At 34.0% G+C, this 9419-nt stretch overlaps 1 long non-coding RNA gene across 1 annotated transcript; it reads left to right on the top strand.

Moving 5' to 3' along the window:
• Window positions 1-7515: 7515 nt before the first annotated feature.
• Window positions 7516-9075, top strand: LOC127859459 (uncharacterized). The gene is made up of 2 exons (XR_008039404.1): window positions 7516-7790; window positions 8038-9075. It is a non-coding gene; the product is annotated as an uncharacterized LOC127859459 (long non-coding RNA).
• Window positions 9076-9419: the final 344 nt, after the last annotated feature.

Here is a 9419-nt window from a genome sequence, read left to right as displayed (position 1 = left end):
TATGTCAACGTGTATTCATCCGTTTACCTTAATTTTGGATCCCTTCAATAACGATGTAGTTTTGATTCACACACAAAATTAAAGGGCATTTCCTCCGTAAATTTTAATGAAATCGCTTATTAGCTCTTTGTATTGAAAATGTCATTATATTTGAATCTGTGAGTTATATATTAATATTAATTGTATATATTTTGAAACATAGAGACATATTTTTCTTACGCAGTTTGAACATTAAGCAAAGAGAATTAACTAAGTTACTAATCAAGAAAGATATAAAGTTATATTATTTTAATGGTATTTAAATAGTTGATACATTATTCGCACAGGCTTTTCCATGTGCGATTCTGCGTGGAAAGTCGGCGTGCCGTTATGCTCAATCGATTCTTTATTTGGAAATGCGTATGATTTTCCATCAATCATCGGCAAAACATTTGTTTTTTCTTTTTCTCTTTTCTTTTTTTCTTCTTTCTTTTTCTCTTTTTTTCCGGTTCCGGTTGTCATGACGAAGTAGTGTTTTGTGTGTGTGGTCGTTTTTTACTGTTTATCTTACGAAAAGTGATGTTGTTTTTATGAAAAATGAGCGAACTGGATGAACTGGAAACAATATTAAAGTGTATTATGCAAGTAAAATAAAGTGGTACGGATTTTTATTTAAGGAATTAGAGAAGTAAGTGAAGATCCTATTACAGTATTGTTCAACTGACTTTACACGCTCCACGATTCTCACAATTCTCAGGCTGATCACGATAAATTGGCTGTTTTTCTTCCTTGGCCTTTGTCTATATTTTGACAATCACATATCCTTATATGGCTTGTGTTAGTATTGACAGGGAATACTACTCATAAAAACTAGCGTATATCTGATACCAATAGAACAACCCCTTCGACACCAACTGTCAACAACACTAAAAAGAGGTTTCTGTCATCACCGAAAGACATAGCTGATTTAAAAAGGGTCGATTATTGGCAAGTATCATGGAAACTGATGGCAACACTAGCGCTGTTAATAGCTTGGCACTTTCAGACACTGACTTAGAGAAAATCGCACTAGTACTAAAGTCAGCATTCCAGGATGATATTCTTAGCCTTATCAAACCGGTCATTGATGGCGTGGTTAAGGGTCTTCAATCTAGACTAGATCTTTTGAGCCATGAAAATGCAACTCTTAAACAGGAAAATGAAGATCTCCGATTACGCGTCAATTCGTTGGAGAGCATGATAGATGACGCGGAACAGTACAGCCGCAGGAATTGCTCACGACTTACTGGTATACCGAGATAGAATGCGAGAGTACAGATGACATCATTATCAAACTGTGTAAGCAGGTCAATGCTGACATAAAATTGTCAGATATTGACAGAAGTCATCGTGTTGGTAAAGCCGGCCCTTCCAAAAGCAGACCTACCATAGTTAAATTTGCAACTTATCGGCAAGTCAAACCCTTTACAAAACTCGTGCGGCGCTAAAATCGACGGGCTCCTCCGGTGCCTATCTAAACGAGGGACTAACCGGTAAAAGAAGCCATATCAGGTACACCGCCAGGCAACTTGTAAAATACAAGAAGCTGGAGGGCTGCTGGACTGCAGACGGGGTCATTATGGTCAAGGACCTTAATCACCATGCACACAGGATTGTTCGTCATGATGAACTTAAAGTGTTCGAATAAGTCCTCTTTCTGTCCTGAACAGTATATTTTCCGTCATTACGTGTTAACTCAAGCATCACACTATTAGATAAAGTTCATTCATTGTTATACAAGTATTCATACAATCTGGAAGTTTGGTATTGTCTGCCTTTTTTATCACGGCCACGCTCAAATGAACATTTTTCTTTATTGTAAAACGCAAAAAAATAGCACATAACACCAAAACATAAAATATCACATAGAACGGAGCTTAATTACACATGATGTAAAATAAATTGATTGCTATGCAAACGCGGATTTGTTTTTTTTTTAAACAGTACAATATATTTAAACCTTTACCATTTGTAGATAAAAGTCAAATGCTGTCATAAACTGTAGATTTAAAGCAAAAACATTGAATAATACTGTCTTTAAGCTTGGTGTTTTAATAAAAACAAATGCAACCCATTCCCAAATACATTCACCTGATTCATTTTTTATTGCGCAATATGACACTAAGTACTGTGATAACCATGTTTATGATTTGATGCAGCAAGATGCAATGCGCAAAGGTACATTTTCCTCGGGGGTTAAAGAGCGTTTATTCTTTTAAATATGGTTATATTGTTATTGGACGACTGGACCATCAAAAAGTCATCCCTTTTACTCAAGTCTTTTTATGTGCATTTTCTGATCTTCCTATAACATTTTATGCACAAACATTAATTTTGTAGCGAAGCGACAAAGTTGTAGATGCACATCTATATTGATTCCATTACATTTAAAATGACATATGTTGTGCCAATGATTGATAGAAAACCCTATGCACATCCACATCAATATTCACAGGAGGTTGGCTTAACAAATTATATTATAACATAACGGCATTAAAATTATCCACGTAGAATCGCGTTTTATCCTAGCACGTTTCACAAATTATTGCTAATGGATATTCAATGGGGAGAGAAAAAGAATGAGGTTTTCATCTATTTGAAATATCGGTAATTAGTGTTACCTAATGTTGTTTTAATGACTTTGAACTGTGGTATCCTTGTTGTAATTAATCACTGGGTCAACTGTGCCGTCTGTTACAATAGCAACATATGTTACAAAGATGTAATTGTCTGATTATGATATTTCAGGAATACTCAAATGCAATTTTCATCGTTAAGTCTTACAAACAACATATGTCGATACATTTGAATGACATATCATTAGATAAATCAGTTTATATAATTATATGTTGAGAAACATATGTAAACTATATTCCAACATGTTAGAACATGTATTCTTATGATGTCTCGGCTGTTTTTGCAAATGGTTCCGGTTCTTCAAAACCATTGGCGCAAGAGGGTCGAGTCAGTTTTCTTTTCATGGCTAAAGTGAAACCTTGCTAAATCTCTTAAAGTCCGGATTTTGGTCCAATCTTCATGAAACTTGGACAGTTCATTTTCTCTTAAGATAATTCATACGAATTCGAAATGGTTGTGGTTCGTCAAAAAACATTACCGCCAGGGGCGAAACAGTTTTCCTAATATGAATACATATAAATCGTATTAAGACTATAACGCTAACTCGTATTATGTCATATACAAATAAATCTTCTTTACGCTCTAGAAGTCACATGTTTTCGTCCAATCTTGATTAAACTTGGTCAGAACTTTTATTCTAATGAAAGCTTGAGTTAAATAATGGTTGTGATTAATCGAAAAACATTTGTCGCAAAATATTCTCGGCAGAGTTTGAATCATTGGCACTTAAAATAAAAAACTAGGTCACTATGTCATATTAAAAAACGCGTCTTAACATTCTAGACGTCTCAATTTTTTCACAAATCTTTCAGCTACTTGCTCAGATAATTTGTTTTAATGATATCGCATCAAACCTTTACAATTGTTCTGGACATTTAAACAAAATTGCAAATATATTGCTGAAAGGGGTGGAACAATTTTCTTTGATTGTCTATACTGAAGCTTTCTTAACTCTCTAGCAGTCAAATGTGAGTCAATCTACATAAAACTTGGTCAGACCATGTGACCTAATGATATTTCGTCAGATATTGAAACTGGATCATTTGAGGTAGACACCTAGGTAATTTTCTTAAATAACAGAAATAGCTTGTTAACACGTTCCACGTCATCAAATTATTTTTAATAAGCATCATTAATATGTACTTAATGTACTAAATTGATGTTTGAATATAAGTATTTAAGTGGGAAAAGCACAACTTAGTCACTTAAAATGTACAAAGCTTATCATACGACGATTTTTTATGAAAGATGTTGCCAAGCCCATTTTTAGACCCTCCCCACTCTGCCATTTACTTAGGCTGGCTTAATCCCTATTTGTACGGGATAATTATATATGAAATCAAGCAAAATCACCATTTTGCTTGATTTATAATTGTGAATGAACCATCTTTTTTTGGGGGGGATGGGGATTTCACAGTATGTCTGCTTCATTCTGCATCGTAGCTAGGAGCCCACGCCGAAGTCTCCCAATAGGAATATGTATGTCTGTTTGTATGCCTGTGTATCTGGTTGTTCACACATATCTTTCTCCATATATATAAATAACCGACTGTGAACGAGTATCTAGTTATATATCCCGGAAAATGGAAATAACGTTGTTGTGAAATATAATTATCTCCCTTGAAACACAAAAATACTCATAATGTCACTGTGTCTTCTAGATCCAACGTATTTCCGCAGTGTCTCTAAGATAGTGTTATGGTATTTATGAATTCTGATCAGATCGTGCCCAAATACAACTATGGTTTCATGTTTGTAAATAAATGTTCATGTAACTATCCCTTCTGTGTATGTAAGACTGTTCCAACTTTGGAGATGTGTTGCGGTGTTAGGGTGGGGTATATAACTGGGAATGAACCACCTTTTATCGGGGATGGGGATTTCACAGTATGTCTGCTTCATTATTCATCGTAGCTAGGAGCCCACGCCGAAGTCTTCAAAAGGAATATGTATGTCTGTTTGTATGTCTGTGTATCTTGTTGTTCACACATATCTTTCTCCATATTTATATAAATAATCGACTGTGAACGAATATCTAGTAATAAATCCCGGAAAATGGAAATAACGTTGTTGTAAAATGTAATTATCTCCCTTGAAACACAAAATACTCATAATTTCACTGTATCTTCTAGATCCAACGTATTTCCACAGTGTCTCTAACATATTGTTAGGGTATTTATACTTCCTGATCGGATCGTGCCCAAATACAACTATGGTTTCATATTTTTAAATAAATGTTCATGTAACTGTCCCTTCTGTGTATGTAAAACTGTTCCAACGTTGAAGATGTGTTGCGGTGTTAGGATGGGGTATATAACTGTGAATGAACCATCTTTTTTGGGGGGATGGGGATTTCACAGTATGTCTGCTTCATTCTGTATCGTAGCTAGGCGCCCACGCCGAAGTCTCCAATAGGAATATGTATGTCTGTTTGTATGTCTGTGTATCTGGTTGTTCACACATAATTTTGCGAGTTTTGCGAGTGTTTATTTTGAGCCCTGTTAAAATTGACTAACTTCCAACTATATATGATTTAAAATGCGCCTTACCAAAATCCGGATAAAATTCCTTAAATAAATGAGGTGTGTATGTTTGTGTTGGGTGTTTGTTTTGTTTTGAATTACTGAAATTTCAGTTCATATTTAATGGCTTATTGAAGAATGGAAATTCTTCGTTTACCATGCCCCTCTCCAACCCCCATTAACTCACAGCAAGTGGCATTAATTATTGTAACGGTCCAAACGTCTGTGCCTTCTTTCCTAAATATGGTGCAATTAACTGCTCTATGCCCTTTTACTGTAATACGATTGCAATAGGAAATCGTGAATGTTAATCTGAAAGCAGGTTCGCAAATCATTATGGCATTTAACCCTTTTTGCCTAGTGGACTCTCCCATCCTTCTAAATTGGATCAATTTATTTCCAAAATTAGGGATGTCTTATATATTTACTTCTATATTAAGAATATTTCTTGCAGAAATTCCTTTAAGCAAACAGCGCAGACCCTAATGAGGCACTGTATCATGCGGCGTCTCATCTGGGTCTACGCTGTTGCCAAGGCCTTTTTTCTAGACGCTAGGCATAAATGGGTTAATAGGGTACAATATACATTAGTGTACAATATACAAACAGGTTTAAACTTTTTCCTGTTTGTTCCGAAATTCTAGTCTTTAAGGGCATCCACAAGTTTTGTAATTCACATACAATGAATCCAACTAGTCCAAACAACAAGAAAAGCTTCTTGACTAAACAACTACAGGGAACTGCATATTAGTTTTTCATGGACTATGTCACGACTCTGACTTTTGTGAAAGTAAATATCTTCGGAAGCGGTAGCGAATCGTGTCAAGATAAATTTCTTTTAGTTAAGAAGTGAAAAATAAACACTTTTTATAAATTTTGTCAAACGTATCATTTATTATTTTCATCATATCACACATTTATGAACATAATACATTTATGTCAATGATAACATTACATGAGAAAAGTAAGAGTTATAAGTTAATAATTGTGTTAAAATTCAGCAAGTTTTCTGTTAAAATTCTGTGAGTTTTCTGTTATAATTCCGCAAGTTTTCTGTTATATTTGTATGTTTATATTTCTTTTTCTTATGAGGTTGTCAATTACAAACCATCAACTTTCAAAGCCTTTGTCTTTCTTTTATTCTCATATTCTTGCGTTATCACCTACCGACCCAACCGTTCTGGTTAGAGTGATTCAAACTCAGAACTCACGGCCTTTTATACTCTCAGAAATTATGTTACCGCAGAATTCTGCTAAGTATTAGAATGTCATAACGTGAACAGCAGAAGACTGACAGAATCACCAATAACTTTGGATTGTTCAATGAAAAATATAACATTTCAATATGTATTAACAATATAATATATAATACTACATAAATTACCTGCATATTTGCTATTTTAAATGCAAATAGTATTTTAAAACAATAAAAATTGATGCAGTATAAAAACAGTTTACAGCAGATTGTTTACGTAATAGTGACGTCATTCTCAGCTACAACGCCACCTAGGGTTAAATAACACTAAGTGAACATGTGTACAATACATTTTCAAGAATCTGGATTTAAACTCCAACAATCGCGTAGCTGGAAATCCAGGTAAATTTTCAAGTCTGTTATCATTAGAGTCTCATACAATACTATAACTTAACTGCAGACAGCATTCGAAACATAGGTTAAATATCAAATAGTAAATAAATATTACCCCACCCACTAAGGTTTACATGTGTTACATTACCCCCCTCTTAAGATTGTTTGTGTCCTCACAAAACTATTAAGTTCATAGAATCATTTAAACAATCACAATAAATAAATAACTCCTTTTCAATAAATACAATTTATTAATTTAATGTCTAACTATCGACATTGAACAATTAATACAATACAAATTAACAAATGGATAATATATTCAGCATATATAACATTCCGATAATAACAATACTTATCACCTAGTGCTGTAAAACACAAGTGACAATAATAGGAACAAACATGTTAACAAGTAAGTTATGAGCAAGGGTTTTAAACAAATATATTAAACATTGTGATGCTCATGACATTTTACTTATAACAACAAATTAAGTACATATATCAAAATTGAGCATGGATAAGACTAGAATGTTTCCTCCTCTATCACAAGCATCTCAAACAACAGAGCATGTCAAAAGTGATTAAAACATTTGGAGGAAATTTCGATCTTTTTAAAGATCAATTTTACAACAATGCAAAGAGCCAATGCTCTTTAAATTTACCTTTGAACATCAACATAAACAATAAAACTACAACAACAGTAACAACACATCAAATGTTAAATAAACTCTTTGACTATCAATAATCTTGTTATAATGCAGCAATTTTTTAATAAATAAAATGACTATGTTTACTTCACATTTCATAGTATCAATTATTGGTTGCCAAAAACAAAAATGACAATTAAGGTTGTAACCGTCGGAATTATTTAGTGCATTACGACCTTTGCTGATCCGAGTTTTACACAGTTTGCATGGTTTAAAGAGTGACTTCCCTTTACCAGCCATGCCGTTAGAATTTCTATTCAAATTTCGATTCGTTTTTTCTATATTATTTACATGAAATGGAAGGAGAGATACCAAAACTCGGTATGTTAACAATTCATTAGTATTTAATGTTAAAGTGCGTTAATTGTTTCTATGGCAAGATTCTAGTTATTTCTTGAATCTGTTTCTAAATGTAGCCAACCACTAAGTTAGTAATTTTGGATGCATTTGCATATTCGGATTTAAGACATTATTTCCATATGCATGTTACAATGAAAATTAGTATAAATTTATGATTTTTTTTAAATGACAAAGAAGTTACTTATGGTTAGCTTATTATGTTTTTCAGGAAACCAGTGCAAAATAATTGCTGTGCAAAACACGTTGTATCAAAATCTTATGTGGGTATTCACTGGCTTTGGCGGGAACAGTGGTGGCCTCCGCATTTGTTGCCGGTAAGGATGATACCCTCGACCACGTGAACTCGCAGGAGATGGCTGGTAATGACACCTTTCAGTGATTGTTGGCCTTCGAACAATGACTGGTTCATTCTCCTTTCTATTTTGAATGGGAGGAACAACAAAAGCTGGAACAACAGCCCTTTTCTCCGCTTTGAACTCACGGAGTTCATCAACTAATTGGCCCAGCGCTAAGCCCATCGTATGAACCGCTGATTTCAGTTCAAGAATCTCAGATTTGAGATCATTTATACAAGTGTCACAAGTTGACGTCGACGATGAAGAAGACGAAGACATGGAAGATACACTCCATGGAGATTTCGTAGGACACAAAATTCTTTTATTGGAAGAATGTAATGGTGACTCTGGAAAGTCAAAAGGTGACAAATCGTGTTCACCTAACATCTCGGGCAAAATGTCAACAGTAGGGGTACTGTGAATGGAATTCGTTTTCAAGCCTGACGATTCCATTGCAGATTTCAAAATGTCTGAAGACTTACGACGACTGTTAAAAATCAAACACGAATCTTCTTTTGAAAAGCGAACAATGTCCAAGGAAGTTGGAACATATGGATTGACATTTTTGATTAATTAAGCATTTTCATTTACGTTTTCATTATTAGCCAACATGGCATTTACAGTTGCCTCATGTGGAGGAAAGTTACATTTTTTAACATGACGATATAAATCCACTTCGGATGCACACACAAATTTGCAAATTGCACAATAAAATGGAACTTTGTCCAAAGCGACGTGTTTTTTGTAAAAATGATCAAAAACTTTAGATTTTTCGCCTTGATATTTTGGAAGGCAATGTTGGCATTCAAATATCCTGCCTCTATTGTTGATGTAAGACATTCTGAAAATACACAAAATTTTGTTTTAATACATGTTATAATATTGTAATACAATTATTTTTAATCTTTTTACCATGACAATCATTGTTATTAATGAGCTTAAACAGCATGCAAATAATAGTTCCTGTTTCTGGCAGAAAAACTGGCAGAATTTATCTGCATTGAATTTCTTTTATTTGGAAATCCATTTTGGGGGACAAGTACCCTTGTAAGGTTTCAATTTGTCATGATGTACAACTTTTACATCAGTCACAGATTTAGAAAATTGTAAAATATAATTTTGGTCACTAATTTTACTTTGGATGAGATATGGACCGGAGTATGGTGTTAACAACTTAGTGCATACTGCTTCTTTTCTTCTCACATTTAAATACCAAACAATGTCACCAGCATTGTACTGATTAAATGTTTTTCCT

Source organism: Dreissena polymorpha, chromosome 15 (assembly GCF_020536995.1).
Source record: "Dreissena polymorpha isolate Duluth1 chromosome 15, UMN_Dpol_1.0, whole genome shotgun sequence".
Lineage (NCBI taxonomy): Eukaryota > Metazoa > Mollusca > Bivalvia > Myida > Dreissenidae > Dreissena > Dreissena polymorpha.
Note: the sequence above shows the minus strand (reverse complement) of the source record. Positions and strands in the feature narration are given on the sequence as shown.